We start from the raw sequence: 22,555 nt of genomic DNA, 5'->3' as shown, positions 1-22,555 counted from the left end.
CAGTTGGGTTTGCTGTTCCATTTGCTTAAATAAATCTGCTAGGGTATCCTTAGCAGAAGCTAACTCAGATGTTGCCTTATGCAACTGGTCTTTGGACTGCATGAGCTCTTCATAAAAGGACGCGTACAGCTGTTGAACACAGGCTGTCACTGACAACTCAATGGAACTTTGAATATCCTTGCAGAGGAAAGGAATGGCATCTCCTGAAACGAGACTGTTCAGGGAAGGAACTGAGATCTCCAATGATCCTTCTCGATGTGCGCGGAACAGGTTATTGCAAGTGAGATACCCAGGGAGTTCACTGCCAGAAGTAGCAGGGATAGGTACTGAGGGAAGTACAGCAGGGGCTTTATCCGCTACCCTCTTCAAGCGTTTGCGCTGTATGACTAGGGGAGGCGGAGAATCATCATCCTCAATGTCAATAGGTGCTGACTCTTCTGAAGGTGGAGGAGGAGGTACTGGATCTGATGGAGGAGGTGGAGGCACAGTCTTCTGTAAACCTGAATAGGTCAAGAAGGCAGATAAATATGATCCGTATGTAACATTGGTAACATTACCCCTCGTGACTTTAACAAAATGTTGATCCATTTTAGTGAGGAGGTAAGTGCTCCAATCAATAGCAACTCCTTTCAACACCATCCTGGAAGCTGTGAAAAGCTCTTTGGACAAATAGTGGGATGGCGTTTTGGCAGGCATAAACCTGTCCTGAAGGAACTGACACATCGTCTTCCATACGGGATCAGTGATCATAGAAAAGGAAACTCCTGAAGAGTTTATCACCTTCTTAACATCAAGAATTTCCCTTGTCTGCTTTTGTAACAGCTTCAAAATCTCTTCGTTAGAGAAAAGCTGGTGAGTGGTCACAAAAGGTTCTCCTTTGAAGGGTAAAGATAGAGCCTTCCCTAAGCCGCGAGATGTCAAAGTCATAGACATGCCTTGGACTAGTCCTGTCTTCTTGCTGTAAGAGGCCAGGAACTCATCACATAACGACGGATCTTCTGGAAGCAATGGAAAAGGAGTGGCCACAAAAGCAGCAAGTCCCGCCTTCGTAAGAGGCTCAAAAGTAAGTAGGGAAGAGTAATCCCTACTAACTAATGGGACGTACTGGATAGGGGGAGGAGTATGAGAAGGCGCCATTCAGATGGTTACACACACACCACAAACACAGACAATCAAGGAGAATGCCTGCAAAGCAACAGACAAAAAAAACAAGGATAAGAGAATTACCAATAAAACGTGACTCGACCAACTAACCCCAAGCAAACCACATCCTAGAAAAAATTTGACATGACCTCGAGACAAATGTGACCGAAAGCTTCATGTGATGCATCAGACAAACACCCTGAACCCTGTATCAGGCAATAAAAGAAAAAAACTGCATACCGTAACTAAGACATGAAACCAAAACCATACCATATTCGACACATAGCAAAACTATATCTGTGATAAACCAAGACTGGACCATGGAAAATAACACTAAGAACTGCGCAAACCCATCCCACGAAATGGTTCATTAAAAAGGGGAATTAAGTGCAGTGAGGGGGGAATTAATTTAATGAAGGGTTGATTTTAATCAATTATTAAAAATGGGTGAATTTTTATTAGGTGATAAACCTTAACAAGAAAACGGTGGTTCCTTATTAGAAATTAAATGACCAATTATTAGGTGAAGTGGTGCAGTTATTCGATTCCCGGACTTCGATTCCCGACGGGGTCTCTAAATGCAATTCATTGATTACAAATTAAGGTGATGTGGAGCGCTTTTTTGCCAGCGCGTGCTCATGTGACGGCTGGTTCATTTTTAATTAAAAATTTAAAGTGCCTCTTTAGCGCACGTAGCACGTGCGAAGTGAACGGCTGGTTTATTTTATTTAAAAAGTATGTGTGTTTAGCGTGAATGCGCGTGGAAACTGTGGGTGAATTAAATGGTTCATTGTAACAATTAATTTGTGATTAAGGGGGAAATGAAAATAAATAAAGCACATAAAATAAATACTTGGAAGGGGTGTGTATGTAATGCAGGAATGCGCACGGAAGAGTCCACCAAAAGAAGTGAATCCAGTAAAGGAAAAGTAAAGACCACTGACGAAACAACAAAGACAACACCTTAGCGGATGTGTGGATTTGAGTTTTTATTGGTTTTTTATGTTTATTTTTATTTTTTATTTATTATATATATATATATATATTGTTAAGTTGTGATTATTTATGGTGAAATAAAGGGAAAATGATGAAGGGAGGTGATGGGAATTTTTGAGAATTGTTTAGAATTTTTTTAAAGAATTTTCAAATGAATTTTTCTACATTTATTGGCAATTTGGAGGTGAAATTAGGAAATATTGAATTTTCAGAAATTATAGGGTAGGCAATTGCCAGCAGACAAATTCCCAAAAATTGGCAAAAGGCAAAATGAATTTTTAGAAATTTTGCTGAATTTTTTTAATGGAAAAATTAATGTAGTGATTAATTAAGTCACCTAAATCACATTAATCAAATAAGTCAGTTAGGCATAAGTCAATTAAGTCTGGTTAGTGAGGGTAAGTTATGTTAGTCTGCCCAAGTCAAGTCAAGTTAGTCAAGGTTGCTTAGGTTAGTCAACTAGGCTAGGTTAGTCAACTAAGTTAGGTTAGTCAACTAAGTAGGGGGTAGTCAACTAGGCTAATTAAGGTTAGGTAATTAAGGTGACTATGGTTAGGTTAGTCAACTAACTAGGGGAGGGTTAGTAAACTAACTAGGGTTAGTTTAGGGAACTAACTAGGGTTAGTTTAGGGAACTAACTAGGGTTAGTTTAGGGAACTAACTAGGGTTAGTTTAGGGAACTAACTAGGGTTAGTTTAGGGAACTAACTAGGGTTAGTTTAGGGAACTAACTAGGGTTAGTTTAGGGTAGGTTAGGTGTAAGGTTACTAGGGGGTTAGGTTAACCTAGGGGGTTAATTGAACCTAACTAGGGTTAGTGGGAACTAACCTAAGGTTAGTTGGTTAGGGGGTGGGTTAGGTTAGGGCGACTAGGGGGTTAGGGGGTTAGACTAACTACTTTAGGGTTAGTGTAAGTTAATTAGGGTTAGATTAACTTAATTAGGGTTAGTTTAAGTAACCTAGGGTTAGTTTGACTAACCTAGGGTTAGAGAGGGGGAGGAGGAGGAGGTGGTGGGGTCGGCGGCGACGGCGTCCAGGCGGTGGCGTGGCGGCTCCAGGTGGTGGCGGCTTCGGTGTCCAGGAGGTGGCGTGGCGGCTCGTCGACGGCGGAGGGCGACGACGTGGCGGCTCCAGGCGGCAGCGGCGACGCGGGCAGGGGATGGAGGGGAAGAGGAGGGGCGGCAGACGTCGCGGGCGGGAGGCAGAAGGGCGGGCGGGAGGTAGAAGGGCGGGGGGGGAAGGAGAAGCACGGTGGGGGGAAGAAGAAGGGCGGGGGGGGGCTGCAGGGAGAGGAAGAGGGGGCGGAGGTTGCCGCGGGGGGAGGAAGGGAGGGAGGAGGTCGCTGCGGGGGGAAGAAGGGAGGGCGGAGGTCACTGCGGGGGGAGGAAGGGAGGGAGGGCGCTGCGGGGGGAGGAAGGGAGGGAGGAGGCGCTGCCGAGAGGGAGAAGGAGGGAGGAGGTCGCTGCCAAGAGGGAGAAGGAGGGAGGGCGCTGGCGGGAGGAAGGGAGAAGGAGGTCGGGGGGCGCAGGGAGGAGAAGGCGAGGGAGGAGGAGGCGACGGTGGGCTGGGGGGAGGGAGGAGAAGGCGAGGGAGGAGGAGGCGACGGTGGGCTGGGGGGAGGGAGGAAGAGAAGGAGATGCACAAAGAGAGAGAAAGAAAGGGAGAGAGAGAAAGAGAGAGAGAAGGGCGGTTGGGGGGAAGGGGTGGGCAGTTAGGGGAAAGGGTGGGCAGTTGGGGGAAAGGGGTGGGGGCCCATGGGGGGGCCATGGGGTGGGCAGGTGGGGGGAAGGGGTGGGCAGTTAGGGGAAAGGGGTGGGGGGCAAGGGCGCGTACCCCGTCCCGCGCTCGTGCGCGGGGCAGGGTAAAAAAATTTACCGTGACGGGATTGAAATGACGCGGGGAAGACGGTACGGGTTATGCGGACATGACCGGGGTGCGTGGAGACTCGGAAAAGTGAAAAAGGGCGCGTTCACGCGCAAAACGGGCGCGAGAAAAACGTAAAAATAAAGAAAAATTAATAACTCCCAATCCGGACGTCAAAACGACATAGTGTAAAAACAAAAAGTGGGTAGGACGACAGGGGGAAAACAAGAAAAATATATGACAGAGGCTTTGGGAGGGCTAAAGGCGGTCACGTGCAAAAAACACAAAAAACGAACCAAAAAACGCAATTAAAAATTAAGATCGAAAGATCCGTGCATCGGAATGAGGTGCAGAAAAAAGGAAAACTATGCAGAAAGATGTGCCCGACAATCCTATCACATCAAAACATAATTCCGACTGAGATAAGACGCGTTCACATGGGAAAAACCAAAAAAAAAAACCCGAAAATGGGATAAAAAATTAATATCTGACAACCCATTCACCGGAATGACATGCAGTAAGAAGGAAAATTTCCATAGGAAGGGGTGGCACAGGGTTATCATGTTAAACCGCAGTTCCGGTGGAAGGAGGAGGGGTTCACATGTGAAAAACTCCAAAAATACTCCCGAAAACGCATTTAAAAATGAATAAGTAAAAATCCGGAAGTCGAAAAAGGGTGGAGGAAAAAGGAAAAAGGGAGGGGAAGGCACAGGGGACACGGCTGTCAAATCAAATTGGAATTCTGATGCAAACAGGGCAGGTTCACATGGAAAAATAGCAAAAATACACACGAAAAAGTCGTGAAAACCCGGAAAATTAATAACGGACAAACCGTGTATCGGAATGATGCGGAATAAAAAGGAAAAATATTAGGGGAAAAGTGCTAGTGAGGGCTATGACGTCAGAGCATGATTCGGAAGCAAGAAAAGCACGTTCACATGGAAAACCGGCTAAATTGCACAAAAGGCTTCAAAAATTAATAACTCAAAAACCGTGCACCGGAACAGGGGTAGGTAAAAAGGAAAAATGGTCAGTTCAATGGGAGGAATAGGGCTATAAGGTTGGATTTGGATTTTGGTGAACATAGGGTACATTCACATGGAAAAACCTCAAAATGAGAGAATGAAGGAAAACTGCAAGGGAACAGCCCCAAGGGTGGGTGGAAAATAACCGGATGGGTGGGAAGGGATCCCGTTAGGGTAAAAGCAAGGCAAGGCATTCATGCATGAACAGGTTAAGGCATATGCAGAAAAGTATGCACGGGACACGCGCAGGGACGCGTCCCCACACTTAAGACCTTAACGGATAGGGTTAACCGAACAACAGGGACCTAGGACCATGCCACAGACCATCCACTAACGTCCCCACACTTAAAACATGACCGTCACGAAGAAACAGAATGTGTAGGGTTAGAAAAACTTGGCCCGTTTCGTCAAAAAGCAAGGTTGAGTATCGATGGCACGTCCAGTGTTGTTGTCGGTGCTGGAGGGACCAAGGCATCTTCTCGGCACACGTCCGTCATGGCAGGGACCACGCGGCAGCACCCAGGGAGGTAGCTGATGGAAGGAATCACAAGAAATTTGTCGATGATGAGGGATACTACACTCAACTCACAATCACTCAATTGGAATGAAAGAACAGTCACTCGCCCCATGACTAATATCTCTTGAGGAATAAGGATTAAGACCCATATCTCATACCCGGTTGAGGAATCGACAAGGGGGGAATGGTGCAGAAGGAGTATGCCAGGGTGCACAGTTGATGGTGCATTAGTGCGTCCAACCCGTCTGGCATAAGTGCAAGGAGGAAGGCAAGGGAGCCTTACAGTGCAGTGTACAGAATAGGGTGATGTGTCTTGTGATGACAGCAAAGACCCATCCCGTGGGTGCATAGGGAAATGGGAACATACCTTACTCCAAGTGTCGTAACGTCCCTCAATCTCACCTCTCGATAATTGATTGAAGAAACTCCAATCAAATTCAACCCACCCTCTGTCTCACGCTCTGTTGATAGATACAGGAGAGCAGCCTTTTCCTGAAACCCATTGATGTAATCCTCACAGTCACTTGTGCAAAGGTTGTATGCCTTGTGCGCATTTGATGGTGCAATAGTGCATCCCGCCCTGTGCCGGCATACGGTGTGAGAAGGAAGGCCAGGGAGCCTTATGGTGCAGTGCACAGAAACAAATCATGCTTTGTGCATTGAGAGGCCCATCCCGTGCGTGCAACACTTCATTCACACTTCTCACCTCTCATTTGATTTGAAGGGAAAAAACTGGTCTCTCGCCCCACCCTCTGTCTCACTCGTTGTTGATAGATACAGAGGGCAACCATACTCACTTCCCCATCCGGTTAGGATGAAAGCTCACGTCACTCTATTGTTTGTCGATGAAGATCGCGTCATCAGTTGTTGAAGAGGCATACCCAGGGAGGTAGCCATCAAATCGAATATTGTATTGGACAGGAACACGTTGTCTGCTAGAGGACAGGTAGTCACTTTGCAAAGAGACCCAGGACACAGCGTACCAAGGGAGGTAGCGTCGGAATTGGATCCTAGGGATATCAATCAATGAATCCACTTTCTGGACTGCTGGGTGTTACCACCTTTTCCATAGCCAGCTTCTCGCACAAGGGTGTTTACCACCTTTTCCTGGAACAAGGCCTGCTATGACAGGGAATTGCTTCCTTTTCTCTCATAACAAATTTGTTTGTTTGTTTTTTTTTTTCTTCTTCTTCTTTTTCTTGTTTTCCCCTATTCCCGAGGGTGTTTCCACCTTTTCTCGAAGAATAGGTCGGCATGACAAGGACCTAAGTCCTTTTCTCCCATGACCGATATGTTTTGTTTTTTTTTTTCTTTTTTTTTTCTGCAAATTGAGCAAGGGAATGGTAGAAAAACCATGTGTTAAGACCAACCTCGCCACTGTCGCTGGTGGAAAATAGAGGATAAGAGATCAAGGCTGAAAAGGGGTTTTGAGGGGACAGAGGGTTGCGTCCACTTCATCAGGAGTGATTGAAGAACGGCTATCAGAAGTAACATCATAAGAAGTACATTGCCGCCCCAACGAGGGAAAAGATCAAGTGTTCGTAATTGTCAAGATCCCCAAGGAGGGAAGTACTTCTTTAGGCGATATCCATTGATCAGAAAGGGATCATCAGAGGCATCAATGGTCTGTACTTGGACAGAGCCATTAGGGTTGACTGCAAGTACTTTATAGGGGCCCATCCACTGCTGTTGGAGCTTGCCAGGAAACTTGCCAAAGCGTGAATCATAGGCTAGGACCAAATCACCTTCTTTGAACTCCTTGTGCTTGATGAAGCTGTCATGGTAAGCCTTACGTCGAGCTTGCGTGGCTTCCATGCACTGTAGAGCCATCCGACGAATTTCGTCCAAACATTCCAAATGTAGGAGACGGCGTTGCAGTGAATCATCATCTCCCAAACGCTCTTTGATAGCCACTCTCAAAGAGGGTAATTCTAGTTCAACAGGAAAAACAGCTTCTGTTCCATACACCAGCTGGAAGGGTGTCTGTCCCGTTGCTGCTTTATGGGAGGTTCTGTACGCCCAGAGGGCCTCTGTAAGTCGATCATCCCAATCACGACGATGTGCAGCAATTGTTCTTGTCAGGATCGAGCAGAGGATGCGATTGGTGACTTCGACTTGGCCGTTGGCTCTGGGGTAATAAGGAATGGACTTCCGATGGCGGATCTTATACAACTCTGTCAACTCTTCCATGACTTTGTTGAGGAAATGCGTGCCTCTGTCACTTACCAACTCTAAGGGACTACCAAAACGGGTGATGATATTCTCGTACATGAGCAGGGCCACGCTGTTACCATCGTCCCGCTTTAGGGCTTTAGCTTCACACCACTTTGTAACATAATTCGTACAGACGAGGATGTATCTGTTCTGTTTCCTTCTGGTAGGAGGATCGATCGGACCTACAAAGTCAATGCCCCACTTCTCAAACGGCTTCAACGGAAGGATAGGTTGCAATGGCATGGCACTTGTCTTGGTGGGTTTCCCCATTCTTTGACAAGCATCACATCTTTTATAGTAATCATAGGAATCTTTGTGGATGGTAGGCCACCAATAACCTGCTAGCAGAGCCTTCCTGGCTGTAGCTTCTCCTGCAAAGTGACCTCCACATGGCTCGCCATGGCAAGCCTTCAGAACAATCCCAATCTCTTTTCTTGCAACACATCTTCTAAGTACTTCATCTTTGCCTTTCTTGTACAGTGCACCGCCTAGCAGGGTGTATGGGGCTGATTCTAGCATGAGCTTCTTCCTTTCCCGACCAGAGATACCAGGAGGGTACTGTTGGGTTGCCAGCAGATTGGCAATGTCTGCATACCAGGGAGTTACAGTTTCTACCAAGAATAGAGAAGCATCAGGGAGGTCTGGATCATCCTGCTCCTCGTCTGCAGTTTGTGGGATACGCGACAGATGATCAGCCAGAACATGGGAACGACCAGGCTTAGTAATCACCTCAAAGTCGAACTCCTGGAATAAAAGGAGCCATCTCATCGTTCGTCCCTTCACATCTGATTTGTTCATCAAGAAGGACAGGGCCTCATGATCCACATAAAATTTAAAGTGGGTAGATAGGAGGTAATGGCAAAAATTCTCCAGGGCAAACACCATTGCCAAGCACTCCAGCTCTGTCACTGTATAGTTTCGTTCCCTATCAGTGACTTTTCGGCTTGCATAGTAGATTGGTTGATCCAACTTCGAGGAGCCCTTTTGGCAGAGGACAGCACCTAAACCTTCAATTGATGCATCAGTGTGTACGTGGAACTCTTTCGTCCAATCAGGAGGTTGCAGAATGGGTGCCTCTATCAGACACTGCTTCAGAGTGTGGAAGGCTTTGTCACATTCTTCTGTCCAAGTAAACTCTGCATCTTTCCTCAAAAGCTTGTGCAAGGAAGTTGCCTTTGTCGCAAAATGGGCTATAAACCTTCTGTAGTAACCCACATGGCCTAGGAATCCCCTCAACTGTTTGAGGTTGGTGGGTGCTGCCAGAGCTGCGATCTTTTCAATCTTTGCAGGGTCTGTTGATGTCCCTTGTGCAGAGACAATGTGGCCCAACAGAACTCCAGAAGAGACCCCAAAGATGCATTTGTCGGGGTTGAGGGAAATCCCATACTCCCGGCATCGGTCAAAGCATTGTTCCAGGTGTTCCCAGTGTTCACGGATCAAACTATAAACACAGAAGTCATCCAAATATACCTCAATAAAGTCATGCAGATGATTTTGAAATGCAGCCATCATGACTCGTTGGAAAGTAGCAGGGGCATTGCAGAGCCCAAATGGCATCACTCGGTAAGCATAGGTCCCCCATTCTGTGGTGAAGGTTGTTTTGGACTGGTCTTCTTCTGCGATCTGCACTTGGTTATATCCGCTGAATCCATCCAGAAGGGAATAAAGCTCATGTCCTGCCACTGTGTCCAACAGTTGGTCTGTGAAAGGGATAGGAAAGTGATCCTTCTTTGTCTTGGAATTAAGCTTTCGGAAATCCACACATATTCGCAATTTTCCATTCTTCTTGGGTACAACCACGATGGGTGAAACCCATTCACTGTTTGCCACTGGATAGATGAACTCGGCTTCCAGAAGCTTCAGCAGCTCCGCTTTCACCAATGTGGAATAATTCGGGTTCATTCGCCTCTGTCGTTGCCATACTGGCTTGGCATCAGGCTCCAAGTCAATATGATGTTGACATATTGTGGGATCAATCCCCTTTAGGTCTTTGTAAGACCATGCAAACACGTCCAAATTTTCTTTCAACAAGTTGTACAAGGTTGACAACTCCTCTTCTGGGAGACTGCTACCCACCTTCAAGTGGCGTTCAGTGCCTTCTGCATCCACAAAGGTTAATTGCCTTTCACCTTCTACTTCATGGATGAAGGTCCCACGGACCGCTTCTGGATACAGATCTGACTCCTTCAAAGGAGTGGTATCCTCTTCTGATGTCCCACTAGAACCAACTTCTTCTTTTGGTCTAGACTTAGGTTGCTCCTTAAGATGTTGAAATGGAATTAGAGCCGTTCCGGATTTGGTTTCAAAATTAATTACCTCTTGGCTTGAAGACTCATCTTCTGATGATACATCCAGGAACGTCACATAACAGGGACCCTCTGATGCTTGTTGGGTTGGTGGGTTCGGTGCTTGTTGGCACGGTGCATCATCATCATCTTTCTTTGGCAAGGATAGGTGAGGATGGCAGGAGCCACTGTTGAAAGACGGCTTGTTCTTCTTAATCCATTTATTATAAAGATTTTGTATAAGAGAAGATCCATTTACCAGACCGAATGGTACCATCACCATTCTGTCCCATAGCATGAGGTCGTCTGTTTCTGATGCTTCTGGAACTTCTTCTTCAAATATATCCTCTTCAGGTGGGATGGACCCTTCCATTTCACTTTCATAATCTTCTTCGTCCATATCATGTCCATCCTCTTCTGTCTCTGTCTCTGTCTCTGCTTCTGCCTCTGCTTCTGTAGGAGCTCTGTAACAGAAGAACAGATTCTTTGTTTCCTCTTCTGCCTCTGTCTCTGCTTCTGCTTCTGCTTCTGCTTCTGTCTCTGCTTCTGTAGGAGCTCTGTAACAGAAGAACAGATTCTCTGTTTCCTCTTCTGCCTCTGTCTCTGCTTTTGCTTCTGCTTCTGCTTCTGCTTCTGCTTCTGCTGTGGCCATGTAACAGGGAGAGCAGTACATCCATGCTTCTATCTCACTGTCAGAAGTGATTTCAGAAGTCATGCCTGGTTCAGGCAGGAAGTATTCACCCATTGATAATGGCTTTGCATCTTTTGGAAGTCGGCTTACAGTATCCACTGTTAAGGAATGTGCCACTGTTTTCTTGGGAAGGATCTGTTTGACAGCATCTTCGTCTGCTGATGTTCCATCCGTAACCTCATTAGGGGAGTCAGAAGATAATTCCAAGGAGGTGGATCCATGTCCTTTTTGAGAACCATACAGTTTCAGCACCACTTTTTGGGTCCTCTACCCAAGGTCAAGGTTCCTTTGAACCAATCCATCCTTGCTCTGGCTTCAAAAAGCCATGGTCTACCCAGTAACAGAGGATAGGATGTACCATAAGAGTTTGGCTTCACCACCAGATAGGTTAGCCAATAATCTTTTCCAGCCACTGTAGTCTTCACATAGGGAAGAATGCCCAAAGGCTTGATTCTACTCTCATCCGCCAGTCTGATGAGCCATTGGGTTGGTTGCACACCTTGTAAGCCTAGATCCTTCATTGTCACATCCGTCATAATGTTTACTGATGAACCTCCATCAATCAGTGCATTTGCAATGAAGCAGCCTTCTATCCACACACCAGTCTCTGGAGTACCCGGATCTAGAAAAGCATTAGCCACATCCACTTCTTTTACAAGCTCTGGAGCCTTGTTGGACTTTGTCACTGTTGAGGGAGCAATCCTTAAACCACGTCTTTTTGTCAGTATACTTTTGAATCTTTTCCGGCAACTAGGGGACAACATCAATAATTGTCAGAATGTGAGGTTTGGTCTAAAGGTATCTAGATCTCTGACCAGATCGTATTCCTTAATAGGATCCACTGGCTTCTCTAACCGATTAGGGAATGGGGCAACACCCATTTTCATTTTTCCTCTTTCTTCCAACAGAGGAATTACAGGAACTTCTTCTGCCACTTGTGGCACTTCCTCCTCTTCTGTATCCTGGACCTCTGGTCCTGTCTCTGTAACTGTCTCTGTAACTCTCTGTGGCACTGTAGGGCTCTGTACGGCACTGTTAGGCTCTGTTCTATTCTGTTCTTCTGGTGGAAGACTGAACTTCACTGTTCTGGCAAGAGGGTTATTTTCTTTCTGGACAGGTGGTTCCTTCTGCTTTGCACGCGTGATGGCAGCAACTTCCAATTCCACTAAATTGGAGGTAGGCTCTTGGGCCTTGGCCGGACTATCAGTAGCACTATTTTTCACTGGGGCTGGGCTTGGACAGTCTTTTGCAGTGTGGCCTTCTCCTTTGCATCGACTGCATAAGGGCTTATAATCCACTGACCTTCGAGGATTTGGACAATTTGGTGAAATGTGTCCCTTTTCTCCGCATCTGTAACACTCCACTTCTGATCTCTGACCACCACCAGACTGTCTTCCTCTGTAACTTTGAGAGGGAAATATTCTGGGTCCGAAATTAGGACCAAACTCTCTAGGCTTGGGTCCAATATCTTGTGTTGTCATTTTGGATTCCAGCAAGTTGAATCTTGCGTCTTCCTCCTTTCTTCTCCTATCATGCATCTCCTTCAGAGAGCAAATGTCCTCTGTATGGTTCTTCCGCAAACAGAAGGAACAGAAGGCTCCAGGAATAGTTGGTTTTCGTGTACATTCAGTGGCTAAATGGCCTGCTTGATGACACTTACCACACCAAGTATTTGACCGCATCACATCTCTTCCTGCTCCTGCAACGTTGGATATGCTAGCAGTATTCACTTTCAGCGTCTGTAGTTGTTCTGTAATCACATCCATCAACTCCTTTTTTATGTTTGCAACTGAGTTGGATAAGTAGTCCTTCAAGCTTTCACCTCCTGAGGCACTGGCAGGAGGATTTTGAGGAGTCTCCGCAATCACTCCATAAACGGGTTGGGCTGGTACAGAGGGGTCTCTGTTCTGGTTCTGATTCAGAGCTCCTGTTTGAACTGTTGGCTGTTGGCTCCAGTTGGTAGGATTCCACTGTTGCTGTTGATTTGTCATTGAGGAAATTGGTTGGGACCATTGTTGTTGTGGTTGAGCCATCATTTGAGGCATGGATTGTGGCCACTGTGGATTTGGTGCACTGTACTGTGATATCGGGGGCATCTGTTGGTAGGGATAGGGAACAGTCCCTGGAACTGCATTTGGTGGATACATCATTCCTGGCATCAGAGGAGGTAGGACTCCTCTTCCCGAATTCATCGCTAATCGAGCTTCCACTTCATCGTACAGTCTTGCACCTTCTGTTGCAGCTTGCATGGTGACTGGTCTTTGCAGCTCCACAAACTTACAGACTTCTGGTTGTAATCCTCTGAGAAACACTCCCTTCTGAATGCCATCATCTAGATTATGGTTAGTCCATCTCTTCAGGATGGATTCCATTCGTGAGACATAGGCTTCTACTCTTTCTCCAGAGGACTGACTTAGGTTCATAAATTCCTCTCTCATCCGCTCTTCAAAACCTTCACGCCTGAATTTAGTGAGGAAGGAAAACTTCAGGTCGTCCCATGTGCCAAAAGTTCCTGCTGCTTGTCTCTCATACCACTGAAACGCTGCGCCCTTGAAAGTGGCGGGGAATATTGCTAACCAATGCTCAGGGGTTCTCGCATTGTTAGCCACACATGCTACCATAAACTCTGCTACATGAAGATCGGGGTCTTCATTGTACTCTTCCTTAAAAACTGGCAATGGGACTACATTCGCTGGCCTGTCATCAATATTTCCAGGACGGATCTGGCTTGGAAGTGGACCTCCAGCAGGAGGAGGAAGGGCTTGATGTGCCATTGGGACTTCTGTAAGGAGTTCCGCAAGGGCGTCAAAGGCGGCTTCTGCTGTGAGCTCGCTCTCGGCTCTGATTCTTGCTTTCTCTCTTCTCACGTACCTCTGGACTCGTTCTAACGCTTGCCTTTTTATTGCGTCATTCATCAGGGGGTTGGCTCCACTATGTTGTTAGTGCTCTACAGAGGGTTAACAGAAGGCTTCAGTCTCTGGAGGACTCTCTTGCCAACATTTCTTCTACTTCTTTCCTTTCAACGTCCCTGAATTCTGCTTTCATGCCACTGCACAGAGGAAGGTATTCGGTTCTGAAGGTGTCAAAATGCATACGTCTCAGCATTGTAGTGGTGCCATCATCATAGTAATGCCAGCTTCTGATGGTTTCAACAGTGTATGTTGTGAAAAACACTCTGTCTACCAACTTTCAGTGGGTTTCTAATTGAACAAACAGAAGATTATCAGTACACCAAGCATCCCATGTATCTTGCTGTTGAGCGTCCACGAACAAATTCCAACTTTTTTCCTTCTTGTCGTTGTGAACCTCTACAGACCAAGACTCCTGAAGCTTCTTCACAATCTCCCACTTGATGTTATCTGGAAACTTCTCAATGAATGCCAAATCTTCCATGGATGGTCATTCTCTCTGTTTCTGCTCTTTAGTTTGTTCCCAAACAGTTTGCCACCAAGATGCAAGTTTCTGCTGCTTCAACAGGAAGAGGAAACTGTCCACCACATAGAGCATGCATCATGATGGTGATGTGTTTCTGCCATTGTGGGATGAACTTCTTGTGGAAAGTGGCTTTGATTATGAGAAATTCCAACTTTTCAGTGGAAGAAGGAACTTTACAAATATCCATTGAATTCTTCTCTTCTTGGCAATGCTGTTTCCTTCATTTTCAGCCTCTTTTGGTGCTTGTTGATGGCAAGTTTCCCCGGCTGCGCACCAAAAACATGGAGCCCCAAGAGGAGCACCAAGGAAAAGGGAATTCTCTTGCAAGAAAATCTATCTTGTAACATAAACAAGCTTGTTTATCATGTTTCATATGATCACAATGAAGAAAAGAACACCAGGCACAACAAATCTTCATGCATCATCATGTAGATCTCCCACGGTTTTAATAGAATCAACCATATTCTTCAATATCTTCATAAAATCCATCAATAGAACAAAGAAAGCAAAAAAGTACACCATCTTTGAATGGAAATACATCACATAGTATTCATCTTCAATATCTTCATAGTCTTCTCTCCCAATCTCTCATATACAATCATTCTGTTTCAGTAGAATTGGCTATCTCTGACTCTCTCTCTATCTCACTCCATCAATAATCCATCATATCCTCACTACAATCTCTAAAAATTACTCTCAATAATCACTCTTAGGTCATGGATACCCCTCCCAAGAGGTATGTCTGATATGAAGGGTCACCAGAGCCACTACAGTGTCTCTTCATAGCTCACTACTATCACTTCACTCTAGTCTTCTCTTGAGTCTTCAGCAGCTACTTCTTCCACTTCCTTCAGCTCTTTTGCACTTGTATTCACCTCTTTCCAAGGCTAGAAAACTTTCCCAAAGTCACACATACATTCCACAGAACACTTACAGAAGCATACAGAACAGTCTACAAAACAGTACCAGAACAGCTACAGTACAGAACAGAACAGAAACAGAACAGAAGCAGAAGCTCTACAGAAGACCTACAGAAGGTTATCAAAACCACATAACTCATTCTCAAATCATTCCAAACTCTCAAAAGCCATTCAATAAACTTTCACAATATCTTATTCTTCATCAATCAATACTCCTTCCCTCCTTACAGAAGACAATCAGAACAAAACAGAAGGTATACAAAACCATTCAGAACCTATCAGAACATCACAGAACCACCAACAAACATCACGAACTTCCAAAACACAATCAATATCATCCAAAACACTCTCAAACCACTTCCAAATCAATCAATCATCCCATAAAATCAACCATTCAGCTCTCAAAAACAACAAAAATCAGCAAAAAAACCAGTCATTTCAACACTCAACACTGGCAAAATGGATGGCCACAATATCCAACTCTCAAATCTTTTTGTGTAGTCGATTGTCCAACAAAGTGCTTTGACACTCTTCTAAGATAAATGGAACCTTATCAGGCATGACACATCAAGAATAAATATCATCAACCCCTTGTCGATATAGTGTTCTTGCAATCAAGGAAAATTTCAAGGCTTTCTATCTAATTTTTCTCTTTTCAACCTTCAACAAAGCATCTCCAACCTCTCTTATGGATAGATAGTGCATTATGGCAATATACCAAGATGGAATGGAGGCTGTATTGATTTTAAATAGACCCTCGAGGTCACTATCTTCAGCCAAGACTTCCTTCGACTCCCCGAAATCCACAATATACTCAATGATGCCTTGTAACTTTGGTAGCTTACTCCTAATTTCATAAGCAAACTCCTCCAAGTGATTAGGCACTTTGCTAGGTGGTCAGACAGTTGCAACTTATTCAACAATAACCTCAGCCCCTCTGCCTTTGTATAAAATACTAGATTTTCATACATAATATAATGCCTAAATTTCTTTGTTGCAAAGACCATCCTAAGAAAAATATATATATATAAGTATAATTAATCTCAAACACCTTCAATTTGTAATTGGCAAACACAATCAAATGGTACCACTTCTCTTCCAAATCTGGGCTCAATGATAGGTCATACTATACATCGTAGTTGTTGAAAATATATAAAATATCTCACTCCTTTTAGGTACTTTTTTGAGGCTGGTGGTTTTATCGATTCTCGCTTCATATCCTTGAAGGATACTTGATACGGATCACTCTAAACAAATAGATACTCAAACAATAATAGATTCATCAATGACAATGTCCTCTTAGTCACAATGATCAATAAATCATCAGCAATATTTGATTGACGATGAGATAGATAGCTTTGCACTTCTTGAGGAGTATGTGGTAGACTCATAGAGATAATAACATTTATATTTTCTAGATCGATTGTGATACTAGCTGAGCTAGCCACATGGCACAATAGCAATCCATAGAGTACTCCAAAGATGCATTTTCTTGGATTGAGAGCAATGCAGAATTGCCACCAGCACTACTCGAAATATTTTCTCAAAATAATGAGCTCTCTCCCTTGTGCTGGGCTGCCCCTAGGTCATCAACAAAGACTTTTAGCTCATTTGGGAAAATATCACCAAAAGTTTTACGAGTTGTACATTACCAATACCTTAGTGCATAGCATAATCCAAAAGCCATAGCATGATAGACAAAGGTGTCAAATACAGTGATAAATATCATTTTCAACTTATCTTCCTCTGTGACAGCGATTTGGTCATAACCAACAAAGCAATCCATAAACAAATAGTTATCCCTACTCTTATCTAGAATCTGATCAATAAATGGCAATGGATAGTAATCTTTGATTGTTTGTTTATTAAGCTTTCTAAAATCTACTCAAAGATAGATTTGATTATTTTTCTTTTTGCTAATAATTACTAGCAAATATCACTCTGTGTGTTGTACGGGAAATATTAGGCCAACCTTACACAATTTTTGTAGCTCCTCGAATAGTTTCTCCTTTAGCTCAAAAGGTATATGCCTCACTTTTTGTCGAATCGGATAACTACCTTCCTTCGGGGGAATAATATGTAGAGGAATATCTCTAAGATCATAGCTCTATGCAAAAATATCACAAAATTCTTGGATTAAGGATACATAGTCCTTCATTTCTTCTAAAATAAACATAGATCCTAATTTAATTGGTCATGGCTCATCCAACGTACTGAGATCTAGCTCAATCACATCCACATCTCTGATTCTATCTTGAGCTTCTATCAACTCATTCAGAGTCACATGGTAGACATATTCCATAGTGGACCTCTCTCTTGATTCATCGCTTGCTGTTGACAAAGTCTCATTACTCAAAGGATCCTCTAATGTATCTAATTCTATCAAAGATAACGGTTCTCTCTCTCTTTGAGGAGATTCAAGATATGCATCCAATATTATGGGTCTAGTACCTCTGCCAAAAATCAGAAGAACAACGGGTATATCAACTTGACAATCGGATTGTAAGATCCATATCCTTCCTAATAATATTTGATAGCTTGGCCGCCCTACAAATCTAATAACCCTAAAGTCTAAGATGCATTCCACATTAGCAATAGTCATGTAAACTTTTGTAATGCAACCTTGTGGCTACCTTGAACTATCATTAGCAATCTAGAGAATTGTGGAGACATCCTTTTGGATCCCATATCCACAATGGCATGATCCACTAATATGCCATCAACGTATGCTACCACCCTTGGGCAATGCTTTTTAGCATATTCAAACTAGTCATCTCCCACACAAACTATATCCAAGGGTTCGACAATATATCTAGTTTAAAGGATCTTCTTAAAAGTATCATTCTTCATTATGTTGTCATACTCAACTTGCATAGCTACTCTCTATGCTGGATCAGTAAGATTTACGCACTCTTGGAGATAACCTGATCATCTACAGGATATTCACATTAGGCTTTACCTCACAAAGAGAATTGGCTAAGTCAAATTCATGATAATTAGCAATGGTTCTCTTCTCTTGCCAAACCATTCTTTCTCTTGGTCACTAAAATGGCTTAGGTGCCTCTCTCTTGGATTTTACCTTCTTATTTGGCATCTCCTTATTCCCCTTATCATCTTGTTTAGAATCTGCCTCAACAGGTTTTACATTATCCTTATCACCTTCTTTAACCTTCTCTCTCCTTATAATGGCTCATAAATTGGAAGCCTCAATGATGCTGATACCCACAGCTTCAATAAAGTTGATACTACTATCATTGGGCACCTCCTCTATGATAGCTTTTTCTCTTTGCAATATCCACTTTGGTCTCTCATCCTACTGAATATTATTTCACTGTGCCCGATGATTAATCACACATGGTTGCTTATTCCCTTTTCCTGAAGAGAGGTAATCTTACTCCAGCAAGTACTACCTAGATGGCTAGACTTTCCACATATGTCGTAATTGATATTAGGACAGTTTCTCATAAAGTGCTAACCACCACACCACTTGTAGTTAAATCTTGATGGACCACCCTCTTTATGATGTCAGCTTCCTATCAAGTTTTGTTGCTTCCTTAGGAAATTAACATCTATGGCTATTTGTCTATATTGTTTAGTTATCATATCAGTATAGTGCTTCATGATGTCCGTGACTTTGCCAACAATATTTGATGCACTAGACTCATAGCCATGATCATCCACTAGTCATTCAGCTAGTCTAACCACCTGATTTAGGGATCAGTCGTTGATTAGTTGGCATGACATTCGGATTCGTCATTTGGCTTCCATTATTTAGTGGAACCATTTGGCTAGCCATTGGTATAGTAACATTAGGAGGAGCTGATAATATTGGCACATTTTGCATTATGCTTCATCTTCCATTCGAATTGGTCGTAGATGTACTAGTTCCACCTCAACTCCCATTAATCAATGCCAAATTATTTCTAGGACCTAAACTCAAATTTAGATTAGCCCTAGATACGTAGGCTTCTTCTAAGCATAACTCTACCTCCTCTACTTGTGTAATAGCAATATCTATATCAATAAAAGTAACACTACTCAAGTGCACTGGGATATTGAAGTCTAATCCATGTAAAAGTACTACAATTGGGCAATAGGTGAAATAGGAATAGATGTTTGCAATTTTTAAAACACCTATTTTAGTTTTGGGGCATCATCTCAAGCATTCTCATTAGGCTCTTGACATATTACATCCAAAATATGCAACCAATATTGGCCACCTCTCTTCAAAAACAAAATCCCTTCGGAATGCCACATAAAATTGATCTATTGTAGTTATGGTTTTGGCTTCCAAGCCATGATACCACACCATAATATATCCTTCATTCTGAATTTGTCAACTAAACATTAACTTTTGGAAGTCACACTAATATGGAGTTTTACATCCTCCTTTGCTAACCCATTAAAGATTGATAGAGGGAAACCTAAGGCTAGCAAATACATCTTTCTTGCACATGTATTGCAATGGGTAACTCCATAATACTAATCGAATTCACTACAAGGCTCTGTATCGATGTGGGACTAGACCTCTTCTCAAAGTAGGTTGACTTATTGGGATAAGAGGTCTCCTAACGCGATGACTAGAAGAGTAGGGTCGATAAGACTTCTCTTTCTCAAGGATATCAGAATATTATGCTTAGGAGAATATCTCTTATAAGGATCTTAGCTCACTATATAGCCCTTTCATCTCTTTCTTGACATTGGATCTCAGCTTCTCAGCTTGATGGGGTCAATAAGACTTCTCTTTCTCAAGGATATCAGACTACTACACTTAGGAGAATATCTCTTAAGAATCTTAGCTCACCGTCTAGCCCTTTCATTTCTTTCTTGACGTGGGATCTTGACTTGACAGTGTCTATCAAGAAATAACAGATCTATTTCAATGCTCTTTGGCATACACTAAACAACTAGTCCCTATTAACTAAGATTCAAAAACCGCTACTTATTAGCAACTCTCAGAGAGCGCACCACATATCAAGTCAATAAATGGGCCCAACACTGAATCTAAGGCTCTAGCTAGACTTGTATACTCATCAAACCACCCGCATGGCCTCGCGGACAAGAATATCTGGAGGTTATACACTAATCTAGTCAAATTATGTATTTGTATCGATTTGTAGTCCAATGATTCTTTCCATCCCGACTCCAATAGAGGGAGTATCCCACACATACAAGTGACGAACACCTCAATTGACATACATATAGAGCACTCCCAAGCCAATTGTTGGAGCCTACAGCTCCCCTACACCCCAAGGATTGGCTGTAGGATACACTGTCTAAACCTAAAACACAATTGTAGTATTGTCTACTCTCTTTCCAAGCTACATGTTCTAGGAGATATTTTTATTTCCCCACTTAATTAGTCCCCAAAAAAATTCGTACTTTCCTACAGCTTAGGGATCCTCACACTCTCATCAATACTTACTCAATAGTCTTAGTAGCCAATTACAATGTATCGAGGAGACTTATTCTTTCTTGATACCATATATAAAAATGCAAATATAAGGTATAATGCCATGTAGTGCTAAAATAAATTAACCACAAATCAGTCAACATGTTGTACGAAAAACATTCTTTCAATGATTTTCTTTTCTAATGAATTGCTTCATTGCTTAGAAACGACACCAGACTAATCTATGATATTGTTTATTTAATATTAAACAAACCTTATATTCTTCATTTCAATGAATAAGCACTTATATTTTTATATAACATTCTTGATATTTTAGCTTCTTTATATATTCATTTATTATGTAGGGTATTTTCTATGTTTCAAGATATTTTCTTTAACATACAAATGGATGTAGATTGAGGTCAACCTCATGCTTTGGAAACCATTATACACTTCAGGACTTTTTTCTATTTTTTAGTATTCTTTCACCCTTATACTATTTTTTAATAACAATTTTATATTTTATAAATTTTATTATTTATTTTAATATTATTTTTTATTTTTAAATTTATAAAGCTTATTTGCACTGTGATTCGATATTATATTTAGTATAATTCCATAAGAACACTATTTGAACTATAAAAACTTATAAAATTATTGTATTTTATTATATGAATTATTAAAATTTAATGACTATTCTATAATTTTAGATATATTCAAGCATATTCAAATATTTCCAATCATTTTTCATCATAAGAGGGAGAGATGTATTATAAGATTCAATAAAAGACTACTTACACTATAAACTATATATGCACGCATCATATTTAAAAAACGAGAAGTCGATGACGCTCTTTTAGAGTTGTTGACACCTCCTTTGTGCTTTCTTAATCCATTTTTTGCATCTCATCACACAAACGGGCACCCATTCCTCCTCCTCCACTCAACCCATATGAACTCGCCATAAATGTCATATTTTTCGTCAAACACGCCTCTTTTACAGCTATCTGGCCACTTTTGCACTTTAACTTTTTACCTTGAAATCAATTCTTACACTTATCTTTTTTTTGTGCTTTTATTCTTTATTTTCTTGCAAGTGTTGTGAGTTGCAATAATATAGACCATTATTATAAATATATAATACCTCTAAGAGAAGGTGGTGATGGATGTATTTCACAACCTTTTATTCTTTCCATGTGAACTTCATCTTAAAATCACATAAGGTATACATAGCTTTACATGTGCATTTGTGAAGGTTTTTCGAGAGTAAACACATTGTATACATAAGTTCAACTATTAAGATATGTTTAATTAAAATATCATATCATTTCATATATCTAATTGTTTAAACAATTCATGAGGTAGAGACCCACATAAATTTTTCAAACACTCACATTTTCCCGTTCCATGATCATACCCTATGTTCAATTAAAAGAAAGAGAGAAGAGTAGGTGTGTTCAATTGAGAGAGAGAGAGAGAGAGAGAGAGAGAGAGAGAGAGAGAGAGAGAGAGAGAGAGAGAGAGAGAGAGAGAGAGAGAGAGAGAGAGAGAGAGAGAGAGAGAGAGAGAGAGAGAGAGAGAGAGAGAGAGAGAGAGAGAAAGTTATATTAACGTCTTCTAAAGACCAAAACTGGCCTATGAGACAAACTGTGATACAACTGATGAGGTCCAGCTATTCAATTGAGAGAGAGAGAGAGAGAGAGAGAGAGAGAGAGAGAGAGAGAGAGAGAGAGAGAGAGAGAGAGAGAGAAAGTTATATTAACATCTTCTAAAGACCAAAACTGGCCTATGAGACAAACTGTGATACAACTGATGAGGTCCAGCTATTCAATTGAGAGAGAGAGAGAGAGAGAGAGAGAGAGAATATAAATATAACCCTCACTCACCTAGGCTTGGGAGCCTTCATCTTGGTTTGAGATCCCAAGGCAAAGCTAACATATCACACACATATAGCTAGGCATTTGATTACATGCATACATATATATGCACGGGCATGCACAAACACAAACAAGCTTACAATAAATACATATACATATAAAATATAGACGCATAGATACATCTTACATTACACATATA

The sequence above is a fragment of the Lygodium microphyllum genome, chromosome 4 (assembly GCF_053477565.2).
Source record: "Lygodium microphyllum isolate KBCC chromosome 4, Lygodium_microphyllum_v1.1.10, whole genome shotgun sequence".
NCBI lineage: Eukaryota > Viridiplantae > Streptophyta > Polypodiopsida > Schizaeales > Lygodiaceae > Lygodium > Lygodium microphyllum.
The sequence above is the reverse complement of the archived record's forward strand: the minus strand, read 5'-3'. Positions refer to the sequence as shown.